The 27,145-nt window shown below is 43.5% G+C and overlaps 1 long non-coding RNA gene and 1 pseudogene across 1 annotated transcript; both read right to left on the reverse strand.

Moving 5' to 3' along the window:
- Positions 1-303: 303 nt before the first annotated feature.
- Positions 304-4,535, reverse strand: LOC136527029 (uncharacterized). The gene is made up of 3 exons (XR_010776664.1): positions 4,398-4,535; positions 4,271-4,327; positions 304-612 (listed from the first exon to the last, which is right to left on the reverse strand). It is a non-coding gene; the product is annotated as an uncharacterized lncRNA (long non-coding RNA).
- An 11,709-nt stretch (positions 4,536-16,244) lies between these two features.
- On the reverse strand, positions 16,245-17,539 carry LOC136526328 (GDSL esterase/lipase At1g28600-like; annotated as a pseudogene).
- Between the last annotated feature and the right edge of the window lie 9,606 nt (positions 17,540-27,145).

Below are 27,145 nucleotides of genomic sequence, written 5' to 3' on the forward strand. Positions count from 1 at the left end.
TTGTGTCTCCCACTTCTAAAAGACATGGATGCAGCCAAACTATATACAAAATTCAGCAAATCACTTGAGTAGGCACTGCATGTTTCGGAAACAGGTGAAAACAGGTGCAGAAATGCAGTATCGTGGAACATAGTTTGATTCAGCACAGCATAATTTAGAGAAGATTATCGAGTGACAGAAAATGCAAGTTATCAACTTTAGAAAAAAAAAGCATTAAATAGATTAGTGCATCAGCTTAAACTGTTCACAATCTGAGAGGATTAAATGACTGAAAGAACTTTACATTGCAGAGTTCTCCACGCATCAAAAGATTCAGTAACCAGTATCCAATGCAAACAGATATACTCGAGCACAACCATTCTTCAAGATAATATGAACATTTGGTCCTATTGCAATGCTACAGACTGGGGGTTAACCTTGGAACTCTGGAAAAATAATATGAACATTTAGTTGACTTAATAGTCATCTAGAGGGGGAAAAGGCTGTCATTTGGTAAGGATGCACCTGGCTGGAAAACCCTCAGCTCCAAACCAACCTTATAGGTAAGCAATTCAACATCTAGCAGCCTTCTTCAAGACCATCCAGTTTCAGAGCTTTGACAACAATAATTTCCTGAAAAAGGGAAACAGTCTAATCAACCAGAACATAAAAGCATATTTTACCATCTTGCAAAGTAGTATACTTCTAAGATCTATATCACCGACACAAATAATGTAATGTTCTTCCCAGGTCCACAAGATAAAAGTTAACTACCAAAAGGGCAGACTAAAGTATGCAGATTCATTACCGCTAAGCTTGTCAACAACATTATCAGTATAATATTTCTAGTCTAAAAGCTCAAAGTGTCTGTCGCACTAACCAAAGGCGTGTTTCCTGTTCTTGAAAAACGAAGACAAATTTATTTAAAACAAAATTCATCAACCAATCAGCATTGCAATGATTAAATGCTGATTTGCTTTGTCCATGTAAAACCTCCACAATCTGGGTACCTTTTCATTGGTGTCAAGAGCAGTATTCAAGAGAGTGTGAAGCCTTGAAACTCAAATAGCAGAAATCACATCTAAATAACACCTTTCGTCAACTAGTTAGTCAGATAGAAGAAATTAGCAATACAGAAAGATCAAAATAGTTGAAATTCACGCCCTCCCAATCCAACGAAAATTTTAAGGTGTTAAGAAAGATGAGCAACTTTGCCACATTGTGTCAACCTTCCCTTCAAAAGTTACATCTAGGTTCAACCAACCCTAGACTTGATACAACCTGAGGCCGTGAGTATGTGACCTCTGGTCTCATCTCAGTACCTTTTAACTACTACAATATTCTATGATGTTTCAAAGAAATGTAGCAGGAGCTATGTTATTCCATAGAGAGTTTAATATAGGTAGTGGCACAGAAGGGAAACCACTTGTCGGTTGAAGACTAATTATTGCCAACTTGTTGCAAATATGACAAATGGTGTGCCACACTACCGGATACACAAGAGCCATTTGATTGATGTGCTTGTAAATGAGAAACAGTAATTGATTTGCATATACCAAGTGATGTTTAAACAACTTTTGCAAGGGCTTCTCTTCTGATATTTTTAATCAAACATAAAGTGTCAGTTAAAACTTGTTGCTGCCACAAATCCTAATGATTTCTGAAATCTGCAGGCGTGATATGCAGGCTGACACATGTTGATAGGAACCATTCTCTTTAGCTGGTAGACATATCATTCTGTCAATACCCATAGCATGTTGAATTTTATGAGTGGGCCGTTCACCTAATACCTTAAAATTTTAGGGAAATGTTGATAAAGTAACTGAGTAAGTTACTGCTTCTGAAGCATTCTTTTAGAGCTAACATTTTCAAAGTAATTCAACGAAGCAATGCTTATACTGAACTTTCGTGCAGTATACGGGCCTTATTTGTTTTTTTAAAGAAAAACAAAAACTGAGCGATTAATAGTCCTACCCAAGGCCGATTTGCAAATATTAGGATAGCGGTTAATACACGATCCCAAAATAGTGTTCTACTATAAAATATCCTGATCGTATAAATAATCACGATCCGAATGAGGAGCCTATTTTGATATACAGGCAACATGTATATGCCTTGCTGAACACCATCTAGTTCCATTCAGAAATTTGGCAATTACAGTTTCCAGAAAGAAAAAAAGGGCAAATCAGCCAGCACATACTAATGTATGTTTTTCTATAATTAATTCATAGCTGCAGTTTCTATGGTCCGTGAAATTTTTACTACAGTTCATAACTGCAGCTATGAATTAATTACAGAAAAGCATAAATCTAAAGCTACGACAAAAAAATTATACTAAAGCATACCGTATTATATGTTCACTCTGTAGATCTGCTCATGTGGAGTCCAGCGAAATTGGATTTTTCATTTTATGATTTTTCTGTGATTTACTATGCTTTTTCAAAGATTTAGCCAAAATAAATAAATAAATAAAGACAAAACCGTCTTTGAAAACCACTTATAAACGAACTGTTTTAAAAGTTTAGGATGTGATTTATCGGGTTTTAAAGTTTAAGGAGAAAAAGTAGGCTTTCATAAAAATTGATGAACTTTTTCTATTCTACTTCCTTCTCCAATCGTCCATACTAGCAGCACACAGGACATGCCTTGAGCGGATAGGAGCCCCCCCCCCCCCCCCCCCCCCCCCCCCCCCCCCCCCACGCCCGAACTGTTCCGCCTTTTCATTTTTTTGGCCTAGTTTGCCTCGGCCCATTAGCGTGGGATCCTGTTTGGGCTGCTGTGGTGTTGGCCTTCCCATGCGCGTCCTGCAGCGAGTTGGACGTCCCTATACGGTGGGTTTCTTATGTCCTTTTCTGTATTTTCATTTCTTTTTTATTCTATGTTTTCTTTTTCTTTTTTCCTTTTCTTTCTTTTTTGCTTTTTCTTTTGGGTGGTCTTTTATTATTCTTTTTGTTTCTAGTATCTATTTTCATATTTTCGTATGCTTTTCTTTTCTTTTTTCTTTGCTTTCATTCATTTATTTACCTTTTCTTTTTTTTTCTGGACTTTTATCGTTCTTTTCATTTTCATTATTCTTTTACTATTTCATTTTAATCTATTAATTTTTATTTCCTTTTTATTTTTATTTATATTTTTTCCTTTCCTTGCTACTATTTAGTTTTTTATTTTTCTTTCTTTTTTGTTTTCTTATTTTTTATTTTTTAACATTTGCACTTTTAAATTTCTTTTTTTTTATATACAATTAATATTTTTTATTTCATTTTCTATTTTAGTATTTTATTTTTCGTTCTTTTCTTCTATTTACAATTTTATGTTTCGCTTTTTTATTTATAGATACACGCGATGTTAATGTATTATACATGTAATGTTTTTATGATGTCCACGAGTAGAAATGTGAGATTCTTACGATGTATTTTATGATGTTCAGTAAGCATTTTTCTGATGTCCGATAGCGTTTTTCTTCTTTTTATTTGACTCTAATTAACTACTTCACTAATTTTATTATTTTATTATTTTATTTTATATTTTTATGATATTTGTGATGTTCACATCGTAATGATTTCTGAAATCTGCAGGTGTGATCCGCAGGCTGACACATGTTGATGAAACCAGCTCTTTAGCTGGTAGACATGTCATTCTTTCAATACCCATACCATGTTGAATTTTTTGAGTGGGCAGTTCACCTAATAGCTTAAAATTTTAGGGAAATTTTGATGAAGTAACCGAGTAACCATGGTTTATACCCAATACAAAAATGAGAAAAACAAACAACTGTTTCTGAAGGGTTCTTTTAGAGCTAACATTTTCATTTCATAGTAACTTTTCTGCAGTTTACAGTTATTAACTGCGTTCGGCCGGTATACTCCCGGCTTGTTTTAGCTTACTCTCTCTCACAGAATACTATTGAATCATACAGAACCATCCAAAATATACTATTCAATGCACCAGCCGAACGCTGTGCATCTAGATAATACATAGCAAAATAGATGAACCAAAAAAAGTCAAAGCAACTTATAATTTAGAACAAGGGGAGTATAGTAGAACATTGAGAGAAAATAAGAGAATTTCGTACTGCACACAAGTTTTTTTTTATATAGAGTTAATAGAGAAAGTCAATAAGGTCGACGATTACAAAAGAATGACCACATGTGCAGGTAACTGGTAGACAATCCACCCGTACAGAGACAGCCAATATAACATTTGTGCACATCAATCAAACTAACACATAAACCGAACAAAAACACTTGCACCAAATCAATTACGAAGGATGGCCTGCGCTGAGATTACTTACAGATCAAAATCCTGACATTGGTGCTATTAACCAGCACCAGCAGTTTTGCACAATCCTCTGAAAATACAACAAAATATTAGAATGATAAATACTTTGATCAGATCAACCTCCTAGGGATTAATTATACCTCCCAAGACGATTGGCATCGTATCTGACTCTGAAAGGGGACGAGCGGCCGCCATGGCCCATGGCCATGGTCGACTGCGTGGGCGAGGTGCTAGGTTCTGGCTGAAACGAAACGTGGGGGCTGGGAAGGGTGGCGGCGGGGCGGAGAGAGACGATCTGGGCGAGTTTATTTATGTGTGTTTTTTAACAGAGCGATTAATAGTACGACCCAAATTTGGGGGGGGCGTTTTGCAAATATTAGGATACGGTTAGCAAACGACCTAAAATAGTGTTCTACTATAAAATATCCTGATCACAATAAATAATCACGATCCCTTCCATTCAGAAATTTGGCAATTACAGTTTCCAGAAAGAAAAAAAAAAAGGAGCGAATCAGGCAGCGAATACTAATATATTTTCCTGTATTGTTCAAGGCATAGTATGCTTTAAGTTCTGTATCACCCACACAAATTGATGGTGTAACGTTTTTACAGGAACCACGACCACTAGAAAAAGTTAGCATTTCCATTAAGCAAAAGTTTAGCCCTGTCACATCGAATATTTGATGTCAATTAGGAGTATTAAACATAGGCTAATTATAAAACTAATTACACAGATTGAAGCTAATTTGCGAGACGAATCTATTAAGTCTAATTAGTTCATGATTTGACAATGTGGTGCTACAGTAACATTTACTAATTATGAATTAATTAGGCTTAATAGATTTATCTCGCTAATTAGTCTACTCATATGCAATTAGTTTTATAATTAACTTATGTTTAGTCCTTCTAATTAGCATCGAACGTCCGATATGACACGACTAAAATTTAGCAACCGAATCCAGACACAACCTAGTGTAAGGAAAAAGTACAAAGAAGCTTGTCAAAGAGTCAAAGTTCGCATCACATCATTATTTAATTTGTTTAGGAAGCTTGTCTTGAACATTATCAAATCAGATTCGTCTCGCTAATTAGTCTACTTCTGTGCAATTAGTTTTATAATTACCTCATATTTAGTCCTCCTAATTAGCATCCGAACGTCCAATGTCTTTAACGTCTGAATCTAACACAGCCTAGTGAAAGGGAAAAGTACAAAGAAGCTTAGAGTTCGCATCACGTCATTGTTTAATTTGTTCAGGAAGCTTGTCATGAACATTATTAGATCTTTCCCGTCTAAAGGCCCAAAGTGTCTCCTGCATTCCTTATTCTCTCATGAAAACAAATTAAATACAAGCATATACTCATATTTAACTTGAATTCACAAACACATGAACGTCACAGGAATTGACTACTAATTTGCCTTTTGAACTTTGCTATGGTACATCTAAATAACCGTGAACCATCGATCTGAGTAGCAATTATCACATATTGCCTCCGAAGAGGTAATATGATATATAAGGAAAATATTTCGGTATTATATATCTAATATGCATGCATGCATGATGTAACTCTCAAGTTTTTAATAACATGGACATGGACACACACATGTATAGCGGTGGGACACACAGTTCACAATGTGCAGCAGTATTTTATTTTATTGTATATATAACACAACACAATGATTATAATATGTGACCCAACATGATTTTGTAAAATTTATTTGATTTGTTGGAACGTGACGAATGGACGGGAAATTTAAATTCGTTTCATTTTCAACATGAAAAAAATAAAGCTTATTCAATTCATAGAGTGATTGTATTGTAACATTTTTTTTGTTGTAACGTGACCATGCCCAATTAAGAAAAATAAAATAGCATGTCTTGGAAAGTTGATTTTTGACTCCGAAACTATCTCTTGCCCGATGGCCTTCCACGAAGTTGCAGCCGTTGGTTGCAACCAAAAGAAAACAAATTGCATGTACACATGCAGATAAAAGGAAGCAATATGTTATTTTTATTTCTTTTTTACTAATTATTTTATTTCTCCTCGTATTCAAGGGCTTGGATTTATTTGAACTCTTACCTCTTACTAGGTAAGAGTTGTACAGCCCTTTGCCTTTTCCAGGTAAGATCTCTTGAATCTGAGAGTTGACGTCAGATTGATCCTAGATCATATACCGGCTAGGGCTATGTCGCCTGGGCTGCCATGAACCAAAGAATGAAGAACGCAGCGAGAATATCACACTTATGTAGTGAGTCACGAGAGCTTTACGAGTAAACAGCCAAAGGATAGCTATCGAGCTTACATGATGAAGAATAACTAGTATTCAAGCAAACTGTAGCCAAGAAAACGTCGAAGCTCTCATCCAGGAGGGATCCAGTGGGGGCAAGAACGTTGCCAAGTTGCCCTAGATCGGTCGGCAAGCCTAGGGCACCATTCTTGATCGTCGGATCAAGCGATGAACAATAGCGTGAGGTTGGAAACGGACATTAAGGAGTTGTAGATATAAAAAGACGATGGGATTGTTGGATGTACTCAATCGGCCATGATCCTCCCATATATATATATATATATATATATATATATATATATATATATATATATATATATATATATATATATATATATATATATATATATATATATATATATATATAGAGAGAGAGAGAGAGAGAGAGGTGGTCAAATCCCAGCACTCCAAAGACTTATTTTCCAAGTTTCCCACAAATTTGCAAGAGTTTTGGATCGGAATCGAGAAGTCCAAATCTGAATAAAGTCTTTTTCAGTCTGTCAGAAGTACTTGTCGGAACTTCCAGCGCTTATTGGGACTTTCGACATAGAGATGACCGCGGGTACTTCGCGCAGATTTCTCGAAAGTTCCGGTGACTGTCGGAACTTCCGATGCTAGAGTATTTTCTGAAAGCATAACTCTTTCATTTGGATTCCAAATTGAACGTTTCATATATATATATATATATATATATATATATATATATATCATCTCGACAAGAGGAACGGAATGGTGAGTGGTGAGGTCCATTTTACATTTTGACAACTTGATAAAATGGACTATTTTGGTTGTCAACACCGAGTAACCTTTTTCATTTACGTCAAAGATAATCTACAACAGTCGGTTTAAAATCTTGTACCTCAAACAGTATTTTTTTGCCAATTTTAATTTTATCAACCGGTTAATTAGAAAGCCAAAAATAAGCAACATGGTTACATGGAACAACAATGCCGGATCTAAAGAGTAGAGTTTGTATGCATGTTTACTGATTCTACTATACTAACATCTTCTGGAGTAACCCATTAACTTTGATGATCCCACCCTGTCTTTTTCTCAAACGTGCATTTGCACGGTATTCATTAAGGAGGAAAGGAGTTTTTAACGTAAATTACAAACTAATAAAGCAGCAGTAATCATCTGATTACTGAGGCTCGACGGCCCTGCGGCAGCACGTGAATGTGATTACAGGTTTAAAGATTTTGCGACATATAGCCACCGATCCTACAGCAGCGCTAAGAGCGACAGCAGGTGCTTGTAACCTACAAGGCACCATTCATTTGCCGCCTCCTGGATCTTGAGCGCCAGCCTGCCGGTGCTGTGGCTACTCCATTGAAAGTCTGCGCATTCCTCTCCTTCCGTAGCGTCCATCCGACGAGTAAGAAGAGCGAATCAAAGCCCTTTCGCACATGTCTATCGACCAGCTTCCTGTTGCGCAGCCACCATCCGAGCACCTCTTCCTCCTGTTCGAGCACAACCTCATGGAGAGATGAAGTTTAGAGAGAAGGATGCTCCAAACTTCCCTGTTGTATACGCAGCCGATGATGCTATGATTCATTGTCTCTGGAAGCTGATCGCATATAACACAATTACTGGAGTCCTGGCCAGACCGTGTCGGAACCTTCTCTCCGCGGTCCAGCATCTGCCATGCATGAGCAGCCAGAAAAAGAAGCGTACTCTTGGCAGCGTCGAGGTCTTCCAAATTTCCTTTGCTCCAAGAGGCCCGGAGGACCCAAGGAACATTGCTCCATAAGCCAATGCAGAAGAATAGCATCCATCCGCCGTGAGACGCCAGCGGTGTTACATAATCTATTGTTTTCTTGTGTGAACACACAGTAAGGAAATGCGGCGCTGAAAAAGCTCCCTGCTATGGTACTGTAGCCGCTGCAGAGGCAGACGCCGAACGGCTTACCTGCAGGGACAGGCGCAGAAGTCAGTCCTGCTGTGTTATCTAGTTACTGTTGCAGTATGTGCGCTGTACTAGGACTAGATGGATAGAGTTGTATATATAGTTTGCCACTGCAACTCAACAAAGAGAGTTCAGTTTTGCCATCTCCTATATAGGGCTCTGGCCAACGCTGGTGCTTGTATTGCGTGTGTGTATACTCTGTTCTTCCTCTTCTTCTACCTCTAGCCATAGTGCGTGTGGTCGAACAGCCTCGGTCATGCTCGGACGTGCTCGACAAGACTGTTGAGTGGTTGACTCACTTGAGCCGGTGATCCTGTGGGCTAACAAGTAGTATCAAAGCCGTACGAACACCGTTGTCGGACTAACCGCTGGCAATGATGAACGGTTCGGAGATGGGCGACAGCAGTGGCACTGCTGTGGCTGCCCAACCACGACCGGAGGTCGTTGTTCATACGGCGTGGGAGGTTAGCGGGCACCAGTTGGTCGACGCCGACTCACACCAACTATGGAGAGTGGTCGGTGACCATAAAAGTCAAGCTCAGAGCCCGACGGCTCTAGAATGTTGTTGACAAGGGCACCGACAATAAGGAAGATGACATGTTAGCGTTGGAAGCTATCCTCGCTGCTGTACCGGTGGAGTATAGGGAGCCATTGGGGGCGAAGAGCTCGGCTAAGGAGCCATGGGAGGCTATTGTGGCGATGCACATCGGTTCCAACCTCGCAAAGAAGGCGACGACCCATCTTCTGAAGTAGGAGTACGCCAACCTCAAGTTCAAGGATGGTGAAACGGTGAAGGACTTCTCCCTCCGCCTTCAAACGCTCATCAGCAAGCTGAAGAGCTATGGCGTCACCATCAACGAAGAGGAGACGGTCTCCAAATACCTTCACTCCGTGCCGATAAAGTACATACAGATCGCTCTCTCCATAGAGACGATGCTAGACTTGTCCACCCTCACCATTGAGGATGTGACAGGCCGTCTGCGGGCGGTGGACGAGCGCCTGGAGCAGGCGACAACAACGAAGGACAGCGGCAAACTGCTGCTGATAGAGGTGGAGTGGGCTGCTCGAAGGAACTATGGAAAGGCAGCCTCCTCCAGCCGTGGTGGCGATGGCAAACACCACGGCAAGGCTTCTTCGGAGAAGAAGAAATAGGTCGACCCCAACGCCTATCGACGCTGTAGGAAGATGGGCCATGGGGCACGGGAGTACCCAAATCGCAAACAGGAGAAGAAGGCTGAGGCTCATCTGGCGCAAGCTGCTGTTGATGATGATGCCACTATCCTGATGGTGATGTTCTATCCACTGCACGACGTCGAGGCCGAGGGGAAGGAAGAGGCGACGACGGTGGAAGGACTTGGGAAGGCCCTGAAGGCTGTCAACCTCAATGAACCACACGCCCAAGTCCAATTCGAACGTGTGGGCGCCGACCAAGAGCAGCGGTGGTACCTGGACTCTGGTTTCAGAAACCAAATGACGGGCTCCAAGGCATCCTTCTTCGAGCTCGACAACGATGTTACCGGTACGGTGAAGTTTGGTGACGGCTCAAGGGTGGCTATTCAAAGGCACGACACCATCATCTTCAGGTGCCAGAACGGGGAGCACCGTGCACTAACGGATGTATATTACATCCCGCAGCTGCGTTCCAGCATCATCAGCATTGGTCAGCTGGATGAGCGTGGTAGCAAGGTACTGATCAAGGACAGAGTCCTTAGGATCAGGGACCGAGAGCAGTGACTTCTCGCCAAGGTGAAGAGGTTCCAGAATCGGTTGTACCTGCTCGACCTGAAGGTAGAGCAGCCGGTGTGCCTGGCGGCAAGGCACACCGAGGAACCGTGGATGTGGCATGCCCGGTTTGGACATCTCAGCTTCGACGCGCTTGGTCGACTGGGGAAGATGGTCTGAGGGCTACCCCACATCAAGCACGGAGGCGAGCTATGTGACAGCTGTCTGGCCGGAAAGCAGAGGAGGCTACCATTCCCAAAGGCGGCCAAGTATCACACGAAGGACGCTCTCGAGCTTGTCCACGGTGACCTCTGTGGGCCGATCACGCTAGCTACAAATGGTGGTCGATGGTACTTCCTCCTGCTTGTGGATGATTACAGTCGCTACATGTGGCTGTAACTCCTGACGAGCAAGGATGAAGCGGCGACGGCGATCAAGAAGTTCAAGATGCGTGCGGAGGCCGAGAGCGGCAAGAAGCTCTCTGTGCTGAGGACTGATCGCGACGGTGAATTCACTTTGGTGGAATTCGCTGCGTACTACGTGGATCAGGGTGTGGTGCGACACCACACCGCGCCGTACTCGCCCCAACAGAATGGCGTGGTGGAGAGGCGGAACCAGACGATGGTCGACATGGCTCGATCCATGATGAAGGCTAAAGGCATGCTGGCAAGGTTCTGGGGTAAGGCGGTGACCACGGCGGTGTTCATCCTCAACCGCGCTCTGACCAAGGCCCTAACGGGCAAGACATCGTTCGAAGCTTGGTATGGGCGCAAGTCGAGCGTGTCCTTTCTCCAGACATTCGGCTGCATTGGCCACATCAGGAAGACGAAGCCGAACCTCACCAAACTGAAGGACAGGAGCACACCGATGGTGTTTCTAGGCTACGTGGAGGGTACCAAGGCGTACCGGCTCTACGACCCATGCGGAGACAAGGTGCTTGTCTCACACGATGTCGTGTTCGATGAGAAGGTGGCTTGGGACTAGACCAGTCCAAGCACGGGGGAAGCTGGCGGCTTCACTAGCACCTTCATCGTCGAGCACCTGGTCATCCACGGTGGTGGAGACACTGGGGAAGAGGTGTTGAGCACTCTGGAAGGGGTGCCGAGCACTCCAGCAACAGAGCCGAGCACTCCTAGAGTGGTGCCGAGCACTTTGGGAGGGATGCCGAGCACTCAGGGAGGAGTGCAGAGCACTCCTAGAGAGATGTCGAGCATGCCAGGAGTGGCGCCGGGAGGTTCTACAGTGGTAACGACCACTCCAGGACGGGTGCCGAGCACTCTCGTAGCGGAGCCAAGAGGTCTTATAGTGGTGCCGACCACTCTAAGACTGAGGCTGAGCACTCCTATAGTGGTGCTGAGCACTGCAGGAGTAGTGACGAGCTATCTAGAAGTAGTGTCGAGCACTACAACCGGGGGCCGAGCACACGTACATAAATATATAGTCTCACACGCATGCATAAATGAAGTCTTACAAACACACACTTACACAACCACTCCACGTTCAACAACTAGCTAGCCCGCTGTAACGACTTTTCCCTTGACACATTTTCGTTCCCATGGCAATATGTCTTTGAGGAGGTTCTTTTCCACAACACTGATCTTCTTAGGAAAGTCTGTGAATAGCAGCATCTCATCGTAGTTATTGTAAGCTTCAACATCATCCACGCCATCAACTCCAATAATGTGTTGTTTCCCGGAGGCAACCACGTGCTTTGTCTTCTTCTTCGGGGGGTGGTTACTTTGTGGGTCAGACATATAGAAAACTTATGCGACACGTGAAGCGAGCACCCAAGGGTCATCTTGGTAGACTAGATTCTCGAGGTCCAGGACTCTCAATCCGATCTCGTTCAGTTGGTGTTGTTTGATCCAGTGGCATCGAAACATGGCCACCGTTATATCCCCTCCATAGTTAAGTTCCCATATCTCTTCAATGATGCCAAAGTATTGGATCTTTCACCCCAATCCATCGAGAGCCTCTATTCGAACGCCGTTGTTTTGGTTCACATATTTACTGTCCTTTGTGTGGGTATAGTATGTATACCCATTGATGTCATAAGCATTCCAAGATGTCACCTGTCTCGATGGCCCCTCTGCCAACCTACTGATGGTAATAGAGTCTGTGGTTTCTCCAGGCGGTATGTTTTGGTCCTTCAACCATGTAGTTAGTCGTTGCTTGTGTTGTTTCATGACCCAATCATCCGAACAGCCATTTCTCTCCACCATAATGATAGCCAAGTGTTCATCAATGTACGGTTGCATCAGTTGTGTACTCTGCAAGACACTGTAATACGCCCGACTCACCTCTTTGTAATCATGGTCGATGAACACTTTTCTACCACTGGTGCCCTTCCCAGCCAGCCTACCCTTGTGACGAGAATCGGGTTTACCAATCCATTTCTGTACTTTTAGGTACTCTTGACAGCACTCAATGACTTCTTCAATACTATAACCCTCTATCATGGAGCCCTCTAGGTATGCTCGATTATGCACGTATCGACTTAGAACCGACATGAACCACTCGTAGGACCATATTTCATACAAGTAGCAAGGGCCCAGCGCCTGTATCTGATGAACCATGTAAATCATGAGATGTGGTACTATATCAAAAAAAGCAGGAGGTAAACACATCTCTAGTTGGTTTTGTGTCTCCACTACAAATTCATGTAGGTCACTCAGCTCTTGCTTGCCAATCATCTTTTGTGAGATCTTCGAAAAGAAGTAGCACATGCGGGTGATGGCCATTTTCAAGAACTCTGGCTTTATAGCCCTGATTGCAATAGGTAGAAACACTATCAGCATCACATGGTAATCGTGAGCCTTGCAGTGTGTTATTAACAAGTCCTTCATCGACACTAGCTTCTTAACATTTGCTGAAAACCCAGTCAGGACTTTGATCCCCCTCAGGAAAGTGCATATAGCTCTCTTCTCGTCTGGTGTTAGGTTGAAGCACGCCGCGGGCAGAGTGTATTTTCCATTAGCCTCCGGTACTGGGTGAAGCTGTGGCATCATATTTAGCTGCACCATGTCTTTCCATGCTTTCAGACCATCCTTTGACTTGCATGTGTCCATCAAGGTTGCAATGAGACTCTCAAAGACATTCTTCTACACGTGCATAGCATCAATGGCATGGGGGACCTCCAAGTCTAGCCAATAAGGCAGATACTGAAAGAAGATCGATTGTTTCTTGAAAGGTACGCCTTCGACAGGAGGTGTGCTTCTATCTCTGTTCATCCCATCTGGATTCTTCTTTCCATAGACGACGCGTATGTTTTTCACCATTCTGTACACGTGTTCTCCGTTATGACGTCTCTCCAGAGGGGGTTCAATCTCTGGGGCGTTGTCATAAAATCTAAAGAACAATTTGCTGTGGTACTTGTGACTTATCTTTAAGAAGCATCGGTTCCTTAGGTAAACTATCTTCTTGGATGCATCTAGGTACACCCATGTAGTACCATCCAAGCAAACCAAGCATCCCATCTTTCCTTTGATCTGTCCAGACAAAGCAAACAGCGCGGGATAATCATTGGTAGTAACAGATATTATTGCTCTACATATGAAGTCCTCCTTTTGGAACGCATCGTACATCTGCTCCCCATGCCTCCATAGCCTCTCCATTTCTTGCATCAAAGGCTCGAGGAACACGTCTATATCAATGCCTGGTTGTTTAGGGCCAGAAATAAGAATAGTGAGGAGAAGGTACTTTCTCTTCTGACATAACCATGTTGGGATGTTGTACATGGTCAAGATCACTGGCCATATGCTGTGGTCGCTCATCCTCTCATTGAAGGGATTCATTCCATCGGTGCTCAAGCCAAACCGTACATTCCTTGGGTCATCGCTGAAGTCTTTGTGCTTCTCATCAAATCTTTGTCACTGACTACAATCAGCCAGGTGTGCAATTTTATCATCATCCACCTTGCGCTCATCATCCCACCATGTCATGAGTGCGGCTTCTTTAGGGTTTAGGAAGATACGTCTCAAGCGGTCGGTCACTGGCAGGTACCATATTACCAACGCAGGAATTCTTCTCTGCTTTGCATCGTTGCCTAATGGAGTGTCCTCTGGGGGCTAAGATTCTTGTACCACCTTTTTTGTACCCTTCTTATTCCTCTTTTTCCCCGTGGAGGCTTTGTCCCCACCATAAAGGTCATTGTTCTTGTATTGGCTGACCCCACACCGGGGACATTTATCTAGTGACTTGAACGTTTCGCCACGAAAAAGTATACAGTGGTTGGAGCATGCATGGATTTTTTCAACCCCCATTGTCAATGGACTTATGACCTTCTTCGCTTGGTATGTGTTGGCGGGAACTGAGTTTGGTTGTGGCAGCACCCATAATAGGAGATGTAATAGATCATTGAAACTATAGTCTAACCAGCCGTACTTAGCCTTCAGGATGAGCAGCTCAAGCACAAAATGTAGCAATGTCCAATGTGTCGGACAACCCTTTTCAACACCATACACAGTCTCCTTCGATGCTTTTGTCATCCTTTCCTAATTTTCTACACCTTTCGGGCTATTTAGTAAAATCTCTTGTCTAAGGGTTCGAATCATGTCCTCCAAATCATCTTCATCCACGATACGTGCTCAACCATCATTATTGGCACCACCTTCGTCGTTATCATCCCAACCACCAGCATCACCACCTTGTTCATTGCCAAACTTGAAATCCATTCGTGCATTAAGCTCTGCTGAATATTGGGACAGGGATTCTATAGTTTCGTCGTCGTCTTCGTTCTCATCCTCGTCGTTAACAATAACTGTTTCATCATGATGAATCCACACTGTGTAGTCCTCAACAAATCCTCGCATAATCAAATGTGATATGATGATAGTCACATCTGTCCATGCCATACGGTTCTTGCAATCTTTACATGGGTAAATAATTATATCCTTATTCTCTTTCAATGTTGTTGCATGCTTCTTTGCGGCTTCAATAAATTTATCCACCTCTTCACGGAAACCTGCCTTGAACCTTAACGAACCATACATTCAAGAGTTCCTGTACTCCATCTTTTACAACAACAACAAAACAAACATTAAAGGACTACTTATTCAAATATATATAAAAATGAAACAAATTAATAATTACTTGAGAATAATTGTATATACTTCAGATATATATGAATATAAATCTAATATAATTACATGAAGCATACAAACACACCATGTTAGAGGAAAATTAATTAATGGCCCATTTATCCATAAATAATTAAAATACATATTTATTAATTACAATAAACAATTTCAAAGACCACAATTAGCAACAGTTATACTTTACCCAATATCTTTTATACAAACCCTAGTCTAATTTTATTAAACATAAATTTACAAAAACAAAATTAATAAAAAAACCAAACCCTAGATCTAGATCCACATGCACATGAAACATCCGTAAAACTAACTAATTGTTCACTAAAATCAAGAAACATGGACCAAATAAGGGTATGATCTTGTTCCCCTCCCTAATTTACCCTAGTACATTTAAAACTTAGGTCTAATTTACTTCATAAGTAGCTCAAGCACCATAGAAGAGAGAGAAAAATAAAACTCTAATTACTCACTAACCAACCATTAAAACTTCAAAAAAATGTGGCATAGCATTTTCTTACCTTCTACAACCTCTCCACCAAAGGATTTGAGACCAAAACCTTTCTCCCTTAGTAGAGCAATTTTTGGGAGGAACCCAAGGCCTCCCCACCTTTCTTTCACGGGTTGGAGTGAGTGACCCGAGGAGGAAGAATGTGCTGCAGCTGTTTTATATGTGGGTCATTTGTAGGAGCGACTGGTGATTGAGCCGTCCCTACAAATCGGAGCTATATATACAGGGGCATTTGTAGGGGTGGCTCAATCACCAGCCGCCCCTACAAATAGCAACTCCAGGGGCGGCTGGTGATTGAGCCGCCCCTACAAATCAGACCACATTTGTAGGGGCGGCTCGTATCACCAGCCGCCCCTGCTGTTTCATTTGTAGGGGTAGCTGGTGTCTGCACACCCGAGCACATCACTATAGGGGTTGCTCCATCACCAGCTGCTCCTACAAAAAATTTGAACCGTTGCTAAAAATCGTTTTTTACGTAGTGCCGTATGGTTGCGGGGAAACAAAAACCTCCATAGTGGCTCCGTAGTAATCAGCATAGATGATGGTCACGCCGGTATGGAGCTTACGCAACTTCTCCAATTCCTCGATAAGAAGCTTGTTGTGGTACCATGCAAACTCGTTCAACTGTCTAATGCAACCTGTCCCTGGCTCGTAATCTTCTTTCTTGTCACTTTGGAATGTCAACAGATACATTGGGAGGCATCCAATCCGGAGATTCCCTGGAACCACCAAAGCCTTGGCTCCTAGCCCGATCAACTCCTGCAAAAGCAAAAATTGGATGCATCTACATTGCTATCTGTACAATGTTAGTGATAACGTACGATGGATACAGAAGAACAAAATACTCACTGTGATAGATGAAGAGATTTTGGCGATAACAGGTGGAGCGAAAGTGACAACACTCTCGAAGGGAATTCTTCTTATAAGAGGTAGGTTGTAGTCATTGCCTCCAATTACTCCAACTATGATAAGGGATTGGTTCATCATGTCCGAGCAACCTGTGCAATATCAACATGGCTTTATTTTTCTGAATTAGCACGGAAGAGAAACTATGGTCATTTGATGGTGAGGTTACTAAATTCCATCCCAACACACATGTCAAATTAAGAGACGCGCGGCATGTTTTTAGAAAGAAAACATAGAATTATAGGCGGCGAAGAAGTAGCATATAGAAATTAGAAACAGCGACCTGAGAGATTGCCGGGGCAGAAGAGGTTGAGCATGTCCCGGAACCACTTCATCTCCATGTCGAGGTGCACTACGTTGCCCACGTCAAAACCCTTGTCCCGGAAGAAGTCCGGGCCGAGCGCCGTGGCGCCGCCCACCGCGAAGTTGGCCCGTGCAAAAAGTCCTCGGCGCGCCGCCCGCTCAGGTAGGGCGGCACGAACGGAAGCCCGAGCGCATCAGCTGCAGATTTATTTTGAATGAACTACAATGGTCGGTGGATGGATAGCAGTAGCAGGGGCATTGTGGCTGATGGCGTACGTACCGATGAAGTCGAGGACGATGCGGCCGTCGGTGAAGCGTCCGGTGGCGCGGTGGAAGGTCTCGCCATAGGGGAGCCGGAGCACGGGATCCGAGTCGTTCCTGTAGAAGAAGCGGTAGTTGCCCGTGTCCGCCAACGAGTCGCCAAAGCTGAACACGCGCGAGTAGCACGCTGACGCCGCCACCGCCCCAACTAGCGCAGCAGCAGCCGCCGCCGCCGCCACCATCGGGAACAGCAGCCATCTTCCTCCTCCTCCTCCCGCGGAAAGAGAGGAAGCCATGGTTTCTTCTAATCCCGTCGGTTTCATCGGCGCTCGAGACGGGCGTGGAAGAATGAAACTGAACAAGCGCGATGGCGGTTCTCTTGTCTTGTCGTAGGTAAACGTCAGGAGGACCAGCTAAGTGCATGCAAACTGAAACTGAAAGCCAAGGAATGAAGTTGAGAGAATTATCTATTTGGCACCAAAATAAATTACTCTTTCGTATAAGCACTGAAAATTTTGAACTTCCTTATCTAGCACCAACTTGAAATTTTCTTCTCTAAATGGCACTGCCGTCCATTTCAGCCATCCATCCGTTAGTTCACTTCCTAGACCATGTTAGTTTTTCTTTAGAAGTACCAAAATGCCCCTCTTTGTTATTTGGTCGCAAGGAGCTGTTCTGCTGCCCTCCGCGGCCGGGAGAGGCTCGGCGCGCTCGGATTTGGACCCCGGTCGCGGCCGTGATAGCAACAGGCTCGCCGCCCCGGTCACCTCGGACACGAACGCGACCGCATCACCGGAGTCATCCGCAAACTACCCGGTACGGAGACGCCACCATCCGAGTGCGGTCTCCCACGTGCGCTGCGGTCTCTTCGCTCGCTGCTGTCGTCCGTGTGCTTCGGGAGCACGTGCGCGCTAGGCGAGAGCTCTGGCCACCGGACTGCACTCAATGCCCCCACCCATCTAGGCGTACAACGCTATGCAAGGCAGCCACCCGTATAAGCTCAGGCTGTTTCGGCAACAACCTAGAATTAAGCTTTGTTTCTATCTTTTGCATGCATGTAATTCTAGGATTAGTTGCCTTCTTTATCCCCTCATTGGGTTACTTGTACTCAGCAAGGTGGCTGCCGTGGTGGACGTCGAGAGCGAGGCCATTTTTGTCAGGTCGTGCGTAGCAACAACCTGTCGCAAAGTGCCAACTGGCTGCACGCGACAGTGCTGGGTGCCAACGGCGAGCTGGTGTTGACAGCATCGATGATGCTGGGCGTGGGCGCCGTGAAGGTGGACGCGCGCGCCATGTTGATCTCCAGGTTCGCGAGCCTCTTGGCGAGCGCGTGCAGCATGGACATCGCTGAGTTCATCCGTATGCCAGGGCAGGGCGGCACTGCCTCAGATTTGGACATCACTGTCGGTTCAAAAACCCCTTTCACTGTCGGATTTTGAACCGACAGTGGCATACCGGCAGTAATGGGGGTTGACATCATCGTCAGTTCTTAAAAACCGACACTGATCTACATGCCACAGTATCGGTTCCTGGGTCCACCCGGCAGTGTCCAGTTAAATAACACTGCCGGTTTATAGTCCCAACTGACAATGAAGGTTGCTTCAAAAGTGCCGGTTCTTGGCTCAAGCCAGTAGTGTTGAACAAGCCTACACTGTCGGTTTATGGCTTAAACCGACAGTGTTGTCGTAACCATCACTGTCGGTTCATGGCTCAAGCCGACAGTGATGGTTACGATAACAATGTCGGTTTGTTGCTAACCGACAGTGATAGTTACGACAATACTGTCGGTTTGTTGCTAACCGACAGTGATGGCCCGTTCGCATTTTATTGTTTTATAATTTATTTTAATTTATATTTTTTTCGTGGAATCGGGTTTCGCTTTATATATGCTACGTAGACGACAGGTCCATCAATATTAAACATTACAAATGTTACGGTTACAGTTCAAATGTTCTTATCAAGATCTCGATCCCTCAAAATAAAAAAGAAATTATTCGATAAGATAAAACATGCTTCTCGGACTTGTTACAATAATCTGGCGAGCCGCTCTGGGCCATATTGATCCTTGAACTTCACGGATTGTGCAATGGAAAAGATTCCATCTTTTTCCAATACCTCGGCTAAGATGAATTTTGCTAGCTCCGATTACAGCGCGACGATCTCCATATCTAACCGCCTTTTGTGGTTATATTTCTTATGCTGTTGTTCAAAAAAGATGATATCCAAAGAGAAATCAGTAAATCATTTTGTTGAATGATTAATAGATATAAATAAAATAGAGATTATACACACCAACTTATTGGCTTCTTCCGATTTCCCGCCGATGTAGCGAAGCATTGCCCACATTACATAAAAATCCACATTCATTGTTTCCCGCCGACTGTTTTAGGTACTTACCCTCCATTTCAACAACCTTGAATGGGACATGCGTCCTATCGATATGTGTTCTTCGGACACTGAGCAACATTAAAAGGAGAAACATTAGAAAGCGATATGTGTGATTAGAAAATAATATGTTATTAGGATTGCTTACTAATTCAGCATTGCCACCAGTGCATCCAGATGATGAAATGGTTTTTTCTTTGAGCCCCACACCTTGATCAGATTTTTGACAAGATTAACACAAATGAAGACAAAATAGTGGTTGCAATCATAGAATCCTAATTATCGAATAATCTTAACGAAAAAAAGCATAAAATTAAAAGCCGAGAACACATACACGCAGTTGTAGGCTAGAAGTATGTGGGTTTTATTCTTCATCTTGAATTCATCGAAAATAGCAATCAATCTCTATTTCAGGTCTTCCATGTCACATCCATGGAGGCCTAGACATGTCTTCTCATTGACTCGCAAGGGGTCCAAGAAGCCTATGTTATCCCATTTACTTTTTAGAATGCAAAATTTTGCTATACACCTACATAAAATCATGGGAAATGCTCAAAAGTTAACAATTTATGTCCCGAGAGAGTAGTTAATTGTAATATCGTGCGTGTAGGGTACTTACATAGTCCACAGCGTCAACATTTGTGTATCAAAAGAGCATTTATGGTATAGCTAGAACAAGCACTCCCACTCGACATCGAATTTCTCTTCTTCAGGATAATTAAAAACATGTGGCGAACGGATAATAACCTCAAAACCAAAGTCTTCTGTCTCTGTTTTTTGAGCCATGTAATATTCATGCAACTGACGTATATATATTGTCAAATTTTTTATACTCATCATCGGGAACCAAAAGATTGCCCCTTTCATACTTCATTGCCGATGTTGTCGTCCCTTGTACATCATAATAGATGGTCGCGGCCTCTTCCATGGTTAATTCAGGGTTGTCTTCGATGAACTTTTGTATCTTCCTTAAATCTTCATTGTGTATTTCATCGGTTCTTGTTGTAGCGTACTGATTCTGTGTTTGCCTTTCGAATTCGGACTTCAACAAAAACGGAGGCAGTGAGGCACAAAGATTGAAGAAACTAATACAATCTTCCTTCGAGATGTGTGCTGTAAATTTTCCTTCCATCAAGTTTGTAACGCTACCACTGAACGACTTTTTTTTGTTGATCCACTTTGGGAGCATTAGCGACCGAATCCAAGGACCTTTTCTGCGACTACAAGGATGTCCTTGATCTTGTTTTGGGCTGAGGTGGAGGAGGAGGATGATGACGAGAATTTTGTTTTCCCAGGGCTGATGAAGATGGAGGAGGAGGAGGAGGAGTCTCTTTTCTCGGGGTTGATGAAGATGGAGTCAGACGAGGAGGAATAGAAGGAGACCTCTATCTTCTCGTGGGTGATGGCAAGGGATGAGAAGGGGAGTGATCTCTGTTGGGAGATGGTGAGTGATCGTCGTGGGTGGGCAAAGACTCGCAATCGTCCTCATCATCAGAGGACAATTGGTGGTCAAGCTTAATGAAGCGCTTGCTCCAGACCACTTGAGAGCCCTTGTTATGACCAAGTTTCGGCCTATGTTCCGCTACGGGGCACTCAATGTGTATCTTGTTATACTTTTTATCAAGTATTCTGTCAATAGTGACACGAGTGTACCCCTGTGGAATTGGACGGCCATTAATGGTCAGGTCTCCTGCAGGCCTGGCCTGGCCGAGCACCACCTTGTCCTTTGTCCATTCCTGATGAATGTACAACTTGACATTGATGGGTTCAGTGATGCCGTCCACTGGATGAGGCACATTCGCATCTTCTTCATCGAGCAGGGTCGATCCACAACTGCTGCGAACCCTAAACTATGGACTAAAGGCAGTAGGAGTAGGGTTTTGTGGTACTCCTGACCCCTTGGATAGAAAAAATTATTGGACTCATGCTTCAACAGTCGCCTCAATCCATGCATCCATTCTTTCTTCCATCTCTTTTAGTCGCCTCAAATACTCTGCCTTTTGATCCGCTCTACCCCTTGAGTGGCTTCGGTAAGTGTTAGATTCTTAGGAGAATGCTAGTTTCCAAGGAACAACATCGGTTCCTCTAGTGCGATCAGGGTGCTCCTTGGTTTCGAGTGCTTGGGTGAGCACGTTGTTCTCCCTATTAGAAGTGTGAGTCCATTGCCTCACCTCCTCAGTTACCTGGGAGATCCTCAGGATGAGTTCGCTCATGGGTTGATTTGTGGAGCTAAAGCTCTCGTCCTCTACGTGGCATCTCTAATCTTCGGCGTTGCTCTATCTTCAGTAGCATTCTTCTAGTACCTCTTGTGTGCACTATTTTGGTGGACTACAATGCATAACGATATATGTGGTTTATTGTGAGAGGAAAATATTGTATCATGGCTGATAAGGCCTGGCTGAAACCAACATGTATGGAGAGGCTAGCTCCTAGCTGAGGGCCATTTTATAGCGGCTAGCAGTTGTGGTACTTTTTTATTTCTGAACTAAAGTTGTCGGGGTAGGTGGGAGCAGTGTTCCAACTGTTGTGGTCATTGGGAGCACTGTTGGTATGTGAGGAGCATCTACACATCACTGTCAGTTTTAGTTTAAAACCCGACAGTGAATGGGGTACATCACTGCCGGTTTTGCTTGTAAACAACAGTAATGGGGTAAATCACTGCCGGGTCATTCCCCAAACCGACAGTGATGTGGTGTAGCAGTTAGGTGTTAAGTAGGATAACTTTTCATTTTGTTTCGAGCTCCTCCTACTGGCACAATGGTTAAGACCCCTCAACTTAGCCCCCGAGACCCATGTTCGAGTCCCAGGCGGCAAATTTTTTTTGTTCTATTTAATAAATTATTAATTTACTTCGGAAATAGCTCATCACTGCCGGTTTTGATTGTAAACCGATAGTGATGGGGTACATCACTGTTGGGCCATTCCCAACACTGGCAGTGATGTGGTGTAGCAGTTAGGTGTTAAGTAGGATAACTTTTAGATTTCTTTCGAACTCCTCCTACTGGCGCAATGGTTAAGACCCCTCAACTTAGCCCCCGGGACCCGTGTTTGAGTCCCAGATGGCCCATATTTTTTTGTTCTATTTTATAATTTATTAAATAAATTTTCTCTGTGCACCTTCTTTCTCCGTGGCCTTCTTAGCGTTCCTCTACATCTCGGCCTGATCTGGAGACTGGAACAGTACACGCATCAAGTAAATGGATCACTCAACAGTCAACACACAAGCCACAGGCATTCCCATTCACATCTCAAGGAGCACATACATCAATGGTCAATGAAGGTTGGAGGAGGAATGGAGCTACTACACCTTTGCTCAATGCCAACTGTGGGCTGGGCTCCTTCGAGTATTGCGAGCAGGGACTACAAACTGGTTGGGGACCAGTGGCGCCGAGGAGCTGTGGATCCCTCACTACTAGTAGTAGCTTGGAAGAGAATGGCCGCTCCAATGTCCTTCTATCGGAAGTCTAGACATATATATTTATATTTATATTTAGCTGGTGTTTAAATTCAGAGAGTAAAGTTTAGAAATGTTACGTCCAGTGTCTAATCGAGTGTTTGAATAGTAATAAGGTCAGTCTCAATGGTAGTTTTAAATAACTTTTATTCTTATTAATTGCTATGATACGTCGGCATATTTGCTGAGTTGGTAGAGTATTAACGAGGAGGAGAGAGGAGATGAGAGTTTCATCAGGATCAAACATCCTTCACGGTTATGTGCATAATGATTACATAGTTAAAAATAATCTAACTATCTTTACGTGCATCAACAATGAGGGCCTCATTGTGATCAAGCCGTACGTAAGTAGGTTCGTCACCCTCTTGAAGGATAGGTAGGGGTACGTTCGCCCCGAATGGAGGCATTTCCTGATAGCCCCTGTAGTCTTCTTCGTCCGTCACTCCATCGACACCGACAATCTTCCTTTTCCCTTCTAGGACTAATTTTAGCCTTCCTTTTGTCTTGTTGTCCCTTGCATAGAAGACTTGCATAACATCTCTTGCAAGGACGAAGGGGTCGTCTGTGTATGCGGTCTTAGTGAGATCAACGGTAGTGAACCCTTCGCTGTCAGTGTTGATTTCTTTGAGCCAGACCCATTGACAGCGAAAAAGAGCTACCTTCAACAGACTGTAGGCTAGCTCCCATATCTCCTTTATGAAACCATAGTATGTCGCCTGCACGTTGTTGTTTTTGTCGTGAGCATCAAAACAAACACCACAATTTTGGTATGTGCTCTTTCCATCTTGTTTTTTTGTGTAAAATGTGAATCCATTGATCTCATACCCTTAGTACTTAAGATATGTACTCGAAGGTCCCTTGGCTAAGGCATCTAGTTGATTACCTAACTTTATTCCAAGCAAGTGACATCGCAACTAGTTGACAAATTCCTCATTATGTTTTTTATCCAGCCAAGCCTATGACCTGCTTGGATATAGAGTTTGCAGCGATTGCCTGTGCTCCTCAATGTATGGCATCACACCCTCGGCTTACTGGAGAATAGCTAATTATGCCTGTCTGAAAGAAACAGGGTCGTCTATTGTAATAGATTTCTCCCCAATCGTTCCTTTGCCATGTAGTCTTCCCTCGTGACGAGATTCTAGAACTTTGACCCTTTTGATGTCCAGATAATATATGCAGAACTCAATGGCCTCCTCCGTTGACCATCCTTCAACCATGCGCCCTTCTAGCCTAAATCTGTTCCTAACATACCTTCTGAAAACTTTCATCAATCTTTCAAAAGGGAACATCTGATGCAGGTACATTGGGCTAAGGGCTCTAATTTAGTCAACAAGATGAATGAGCAGATGCAATGAAATATCAAAGTAAGTTAGCGGGAAATGCATCTCAAGCCTAACAAGAGTTTCAGCTATGTCTCGCTGTTGCTGCTCTAGCGTGGACACATCAATGACCTTTTTTGAGATCACATTGAAGAACAAGCAAACCTTTATGATTGGGGCGTGGACCTTTGGGGGGGAGCATACCATGCAGGGCAACAGGGAGCAGCTGAGTCATAATGACATGATAGTCATGGGCCTTTATAGGGCCATAGTTGAACTTGAGTTCTCTCATGTTCACTAGCCTCTTCGGGTTCGCACAGTAGCCCATCGGAACTTTGAGTTCATTGAAGAAAGAAATAAGCGCACGCTTTTCTTCCTTCTTCAATGTCCATGACGCAACCGAAAGTTTGAACTAGCCATTCTCTAGCTCCATAGGATGCAGCTCCTTACTAATTCCCAAGTGTTGCATGTCTAGGCGTGTGGCTAGTGAATCCTTCGATGTCCCCCCGGTGTCCATCAAGGAGTTAAGAGTGTTAGCGCACACGTTTTTAGTGATGTGCATGGGATCAAGACAGTGGCGTACACTCAGAAATGGCCAGTAAGGTAGTTTCTAGAAAACTGATTTTTTTCTTCCAAACACTCCCATCAGGCGCTGCTACTGCATTGTCCCCCTTTCCAAGGACAACCTCCAGTTTGTTGAGTTCTCAAAGTATCGCATGCCCATCTCGTTATTTTGGAGCTAAGCATTTCTCAATAGTACCGTTGAAATCTTTTCTGTTCCTGCGGTAAGGGTGATCCTTAGGTAGGAACCTACGGTGTCCCATATAAACTATCTTTGAGTTATTTGACAGATTTACCGCATCGGTGTCGTCCAAGCACTCGACACATCCAGTATAGCCTTTTGTCTTCTCTCCAGACAATGAACCTTGACCTGGCAGGTCGGTGATTGTAGCGATAAGTACTCCCTTGATCGTGACATGTTCCTTTTTGTACTCGTCCCAAACATCCGGCACACCCTTTTTAAACATCTCCACTAGTTCATCGATCACTGGTTCTAGAAACACATCGATGTCATTCCCTGGTTGTCTTGGCCCTTGGATCAGTAGTGGCATCTAGATGTACAACCGCTTCATACAGACCTAAGGTGGAAGGTTGTATATACAGAGCGTCACTGGCCAGGTGCTATGATTGCTTCTAACCTGGTAGAAAGGATTCATCCCATCTGTGCTCAAAGCAAACCAAAGGTGCCTTACCTCTCTACCGATGTCTAACAGAACATAGTATTGATAGTCCTCCAGTCATGCCCATCGGCAGGGTGCCTCATCATTGTATATTTCTTACGCTCTTCACCATGCCAGCGCAATAGGTTGGCTGACTTTGCACATGCAAACAGCCTATGCACCCGGGGAGCTATAGGGAAATACCAAACGACCTTTACGAGACCTCCTCTGGTCTTGGTACCCTCATCTAACGGCCCTTCCTTGTACTGTGGAGCTTCACACTTGGGGCACTTGTCCAAGTCTTTGTATTTTTCTCTATGGTACAATATGCAATTATTGGAACACACGTGGATTTTTTCAACCTCGAGGCCGATGGGGCAGATCATTTGCTTGGCCAAGTATGTCTTTTCTAGCAACTCATTTTTTTCTAGGAGCATTTTCCTTATTATACATAACAACTGATCAAAGCCTTTATCGCTCAATCCGTTTGTCAATTTGAACTCTAACATCATAATGTCGGCTTCCAGTTTGCTCATTGGATAATTTCTATACAATGGTGTTTTGCCATCTTGTCTCATTTTCTCTAGCTTTCTCAGTTGTCTTTCACTAAGACATCATGTCTCTACATTATGTAGCAGCTGAGAAATGCCATCGTTATCCTCGATGTCGTCAGTTAGCGTGTTCCTAAACACATTATTAATTGTGGCCATAGGTTCCGTATTGACACCGGGTTCCTTGTCAGCATCATGGATGGCTACGTCAGGCATGTCCACATCATCACTGTTTTCCTGTAGAACATTCACACCAACCTCACCATGCATAGTCCATATCGTATAGTTTGGCATGAACCCCCTGATAATCAAGTGTGATCGTATAGACTCAATTTGATGAAAGTTCATATGATTCTAGCAATCTTTGCATGGGCAGAAGATAGGGTTCCCATTCTCAACTTGGGCTTTGGCATCAGTGATAAACTGGCTGACGCCATGCATGTACCGCTTGTCCGTTCGGGACAGATGCATCCACTCTCGATCCATCTCTATACAAAACATACTGAGATAGTAATGTTTACACCGAAATTTGGTAGAAGGATCTCAGAAGCTTAGGAGCTCCTAGGATCATGACAGCAGGGGATCTGTTGCGTGCAGGTCGAAACCAACTGATTCGGATGCAACGCTAGAATTGGCTTTCTTTAGATAGCGCCAGTAGATAACGACGGAGGCTATGATCGGTGAGACATGCTAGACTCTACAAAAAGGGAAAGATTAGAGTCCACGTTATCTTAAATTAGGAATGTTTCTGTTATGCCAAAGATTATATTAAGTCGTACTCGAGTAGGGTTAGTCTTAGGCTCCGGGTATAAATACCAAACCCCGACTATTGTAAAGAAACCAATCAATCAAATACAAGTCAATTACTTTTTTTTTGGCTTCGGCCACCCCTTAGGAGTAGGAGTAGAGTAGATCTCGGTGAGTTCTTCGGCAGGTATGGCTGCATCGATCCGGTCGACCTCCATTGCTTGTT

The sequence above is a fragment of the Miscanthus floridulus genome, chromosome 19 (genome assembly GCF_019320115.1).
Source record: "Miscanthus floridulus cultivar M001 chromosome 19, ASM1932011v1, whole genome shotgun sequence".
Classification (NCBI taxonomy): domain Eukaryota; kingdom Viridiplantae; phylum Streptophyta; class Magnoliopsida; order Poales; family Poaceae; genus Miscanthus; species Miscanthus floridulus.